Below are 6,000 nucleotides of genomic sequence, written 5' to 3'. Positions count from 1 at the left end.
ATTTGGTCATTTTACCCAATAGACAAGACTCGCATGTAGGATATGATTCAAAATCAAAGGGGTCAAGTAACCCTTCCTTATGCAATGTCCACGGTCTATTTTCACTAATATGACTAAGTCCGTAGTGCCACAAGAAAGTGAGATTTTCATCATCCCTTTTTCTTTTATTAGTATGTTCAATTTGTAGTAAATTATGCTCTACGTCATATACATATAGACCATTGTTTAAAATACCACTTCCATAAAGAACCTTATCTCTAAGAATTGAACATTTATTATTTTGAATAAGAAACGAAAATCCAGCCAAGTTTAACATTGAATAGAAATAATATTCCTCACAATCGAGCGAACAAAATAATAATTAGTTAGAACAATAGTCTTGCCCATAGGCATATGTAAATGAAATGATCCTACAGCTTCAGCAACAACTCTTGCTCCATTTCCCATCCGTAGAATCACCTTCTCTTCTTCAAGAGTCCTACTTCTCCTTAGTTCCTGCAACGAATTGCAAATATGAGAACCACAGGCGGTATCTAATACCCAAGTAGAAATTTGACTTAGTGACATATTAACTTCGATCATGAACATACCTGAATCAGAATCGGTAGTCTCACTACCCTTCTTCTTCTTCAATTCTGCAAGGTAAATCTTGCAGTTCCTCTTCCAGTGCCCCACCTTGTTACAGTGAAAGCAAAGAGCTTTGCTCATGGGGTCTTCAGCTTTTGGTGGAACCGGCTTTTTCTCACCTACTTTCTTCTTTTTGGAAGGGTTCTTCTTCCTTTTCTTAGGATTGGAACCTTCACCAATTAGAAGAACAGAACTCTTCTTAGGGGAAAATTCGATTCCGCAGTCTTCAACATATTATGGAGTTCAGGCAGGCTGACATCTAGCTTATTCATGTGAAAGTTCACAACAAACTGCGAGAACGAACTCGGAAGTGATAGCAAGACCAAGTCTTGGCTCAGCTCCCCATCCATGGCAAAACCAAGTTGTCCAGGACGTTCAATCATATTGATCATCTTAAGTACATGGTCATTCACAGATGATCCCTCAGACATCCTACAACCGAACAGTTCCTTCGATATCTCATATCGAGCTGTCCTCCCTGCCACATCATACAACTCTTGTAGATGCATATGGATAGTGTGAGCATCCATATGCTCATGTTGCTTCTGTAGCTCAATAGCCTCTTCGAAATAAAATAGTTAAACTTTATCACAAAATTATCTGAGAGCGAAACAACATAGTCACCTCCTCAAACACTTGCAATTCCCTTTTGTTACCTCAATGCTTCTACTTCTTCATTGGACTTGGATCTTAGGTCTTAGATCTTGGGTCTTTCCTTTTTCTAATGAAACAAAGACGAGTAACTCCTTGTTGGTACACCTAAGATTTGTGTCTTAGAACAAGGATCACCTCACTTCAGTATGTGAGGGCTCTGACAAAGATAACGATGTTGGTGGAGAATAGTTACGTTCACATTAGTGAACTAAATGCTTAAAAAACCTTTTGCACTTGACATTTTAGTGATCTTTTTGATTTTCATTTAAACTTTAGAATAATATGTTTATTTTTTGTTAAGTTTGGAAGTTGTGGTTGGGTTGCTTTTGATTCCCGTCATTTTTTGATATAAATATTTTATTTATATATATGTACTTCTCGTAGTAATGCATAGAATACATAATTGAAACAAAATATCCATAATTTCTATCAATATACCCATTTTCTACGGTGCTTACCTTTCAAAAACCCCATAGTTCCCACCATCTTCTAGCCAATTCTTACCACATTCATAACCGACGGTACGAAATGTGTGGTCAGAAATGATTTCCAGCATGATCAAAAACCCGAAATACCATGTGCCGTGGATGGTTCCCACCATTCACGGGGCATCTAACTTAAATGCCCCCACTCCATGTTGGACTCCATGTTGGATTGTAGGTCCGTATCATGCGGCTGTACACATCAACACGTGAGTCCCACATTGACTGTGGTCATCTTCATTTTCGACCAATGACATTTCCCACTTAGGCATTTCCTCCCATTCTCGGCCATTTCCAACTGATTTGTTGGTAGTAAATGACCGTATTTTTGTAATGATATGAGGGTTCTACCCTAGCTTCCACTTTACAAGAACGAATTTACGAGATCTAGCTCAATATTTCCGCACGGATGCCATCAACCAACTTTTAAATCGAACAAATTATCTTAAATTAGAGAAGTTAGAATAAGAACACCCATCAAAAGTATGTGGTGAAATTGCAAGCCTATTAGAAGGAAAACACACTAAAGGCACGAGTGCCGGTTGCCCCTCTAACAACATTTTATTGTTGAAGAAGGGGTTGATGCCTCCACTTGATCCCTCCACCTCATGGCAACTATTGATTAGAAGTCTTCTTTTTGCTCATACATCTCTTTTAAGTACTATAGATTTTATTAAATTTCAATCCCAACATATGAACCACTTACTTTTGTCTCATCCTCTTGCTATTATGTATACTATACAAGTAGAAAAGTATGTAACTAATAAAAAAGAGCAGAACCTACTACTTTTATACCAACTTATGTGAAAGCTAATTCTCAAGATCATGAACTTTATTTGGTGCATTATTTAATGCAAGATATTAATCCAACACAAAATTATTACAAAGAAATGTATGTACTATAGACTATATTTTATCTATAGTAGAACAGACCGGCAAAAACATAAATATTGGCAATATTATTAGTTACATGCATGCCTCATGCCTATAACCAGCCTAATAAAATACACCAGAAGTACTAAGTAGAAAAAGTTTGGATCTTTTAATCAGCACACACATTATTAATCAACATAGATCCCAGAGCAGTCTCATTAGAAGACATCATCATTCTGCTGTTATCAATAAGAAGATCATTTCCTTCTTCGGATGGTGTCTTTGCTGAAGAGCATTCCTGTTCACGTAGAACTTGTAGGAGTTGGAGGTGAAGTCTTCCGGTGCTCGTGAGACAGTATTGTGGGAGCACTGATCTCTTCTTTCTAGGAACTTTGAAGCTAAAAGGCAATGGCAACTGCAAACCTTTATCATTACCTTGAGCTGCAGTTGGTAAACTTAGTAAGATTTAAGAAAACTTATTATTATATATACTTGTGAAAAAGAGACAACTAGATTCAGCTAAAGCACCTAAACAAGAAAAGAGAAATTACCTTTGGTAAAACACTCAACACACATTTTATTGTGACAGTTCTCTATTTTCTAGTAAGTACTTTATTTTTCTAGGTGCACCAGTATAAAACACTAAATGTATGCAATTTTTTAGTGATAGAAATATAATTATTATTCTTATATGAATAAAAATTGAAATTTAAAGAATCTTTAATTATTTTTAAAAAATTATTTGCCAGTAGGAAATTTGAATGAAAACAATGAAAGATAAATGATATGTGGTAGGTAGCTATGAGAATGAATTTGGGAGATGAAAAATATGTTGTCAAATATTTTGATGTAGTGGGAGGACAGATTCAAGGTCTATTTGAGGCAAGACCATCTGTGTTTTTTATTGTTTGTGAATATATATATACTAAAATTCATAATTAAATAACTATAAAAATAGTTAGACTACACTGAATTTCACAGTACCATTCATGATTTTGTATAAATAATCAGGCAATAAAACAAGAAAAGAAATAGGATACATATACACTAACATCTTAAAACAGCTACCACTGTGTTTCCTACCTCTCACTTATTTTATAAACTCCTTATAAATTACAGATGTACTAAGAATATTTTACATATTGTTTATTTGAAAATTGTAATATTATCAATTAGCATATAGTAAAAGGCACAAAACAATCTACTAGATTGGCCTACAATTTCTTTTAGCTTTTAGGGAATGACCTTGATTTTCTTTGTATATCGATACACAAAACTTAAAACTTCCACGTCAATATATAATGGTAACAAGAATCTTTAAACTCATGTTATGTGATATGTAATTGTAGATATAAATTTGTGAATTGGTCTCTAACAAAGCTTTTTGTAGATCTAAACAGTTCTCAACATTTCACCATACTAAAATTTATAAATTTATCTGCATAACCTTGTAGACTACTAAGATGGATTGCTAGAGAAATCCTTGAACTAGCTTCTAAATTCTAATATAAATCAATCAACTAAACTTATTCATATCATCTTTCAAGGTGTTGAAACACATGTCCCATTTCCAAACTCATATTAAAAATAAATCCCGTTTGAGGAAAATGCTTTATATTAAATTTGAAATTTTAAAAAATTCTTAATTAGACGGGCGATTAACTTATTAGGGGAAGGTTTTATATTAGATATGAAATTTTAAGAAGTTTAATTGATGGCCTTTATCTCAGTCACTCAAAAGCATCAACTTGTGACAAGATGGGTTTTGTGCTCCTCTTCCGACCATTAGCTCACCCAATACTTATAATCAAATTCTATTACTTGCACAATATAAACCATAATCAAAAAACAAAAGATTGCTAGATAATTTTCGATTTAAAATAGAACCAAATGAAAGAAAAAAAAATATTATGCAAGTTATGTATAGATATATAGGATGGATGATGAATAATGTACCTTGTGCACAAATCTTAATATGTGCAGTCATCTTAGTATGTGCAGTGGATCTTCTCTCTCGTCACAATTATAAACTCTTTTTTTCTTTCTTATCTCTCTTACTTACAAGATTGTTTTAATATTTTAAAGTCTCAATACAAGGTGTAAGAAATAAATAAGGACTTCTTTTAGCTCATCAAAGAAAAAAATAATTAATTGCTTTGTCATTTTATATCTTATTTAAAATCTATAAGATCTTAAAGTATCAACATGTAACCAGCTATTATTACATAGGTAACTTATTAATTTAACAAGTCTTTCAATATATATATTAAAATATAATGTTTGATTTTTACAAGCATATCACAATTCTATAGAATCAAATTATTATTTCTTATTTATTTTTGTGAATTATAATATTTATAAAATAATTTTATTTACAAAACTAATAATTTTAAAGGTGGATAAAAAATTAAATATCACACTAGTTGTGTAATTAATGCCACGTCATCTTAAAACTTTCAATATATAAAAATTAAATATCACACTAGTTCTTTGTATATCCTCAGATAAAACTTAAAACTTCTGTCAGGTCATCTTATAATTGTAAAGAAGAATCTTGAAAATTAAGTTATGTGATATGTAATTGTAGACATAAATTTGTAAATTGGTCACTAACAAATCTGCTAAGATCATATAACCTTGTAGACTACTAAGATCATATAACCTGCTTTGAAACTTAACTCCACTAAAATGTTATTTTCATTTTTGTTTGCTACTATTGCTCCAGAAATCCATGAACTAGCTTCTAAATTCTAATATAAATCAATCAACTAAACTTATGGATATCATCTTTCAAGGTGTTAAGACACAGTGATTATTCACTCTATTTTTCTGTCAGTTTTCCAACTAATTTTAAAAACAAATCCTGAGGGAAATGCTTCATATTAGATGTGAAATTATAAGAAATTCTTAATTAAACCGGCTATTATCTTATTAGGGGAAAGGATTTATATTAGATATAAAATTTTAAGAAGTTTAATTGACCAGCCTTTATATGAGTCACTCAAAAGCATCAACTTGTGACAAGATGGGTTTTGTTCTCCTCTCCCCACCATTAGCTCACCAAATAATTATAATCAAATTCTAATACTTACACAATCTAAACCATAATAAAAAAAAGATTGCTAGATAATTTTGGATTTAAAATGGAAGCAAATGAAAGAAAAAAAAATTAAATCTTACACAAGTGATGTATAGATCTATAGGATGGATGATGATAATGTACCTGGTGGATACATCTTAGTATGTGCACTCTATCTTCTCTCTCTCATCACAATTGAAAACTCTTTTTCTTTCTTATCTCTATGGCAAACTCTTTTTTTCCATACATATACCTAACTTCTTACAATGCAAATACTCGGTGTTT

The sequence above is a fragment of the Apium graveolens genome, chromosome 3 (assembly GCF_009905375.1).
Source record: "Apium graveolens cultivar Ventura chromosome 3, ASM990537v1, whole genome shotgun sequence".
In the NCBI taxonomy this organism is placed as follows: domain Eukaryota; kingdom Viridiplantae; phylum Streptophyta; class Magnoliopsida; order Apiales; family Apiaceae; genus Apium; species Apium graveolens.
Note: the sequence above shows the minus strand (reverse complement) of the source record.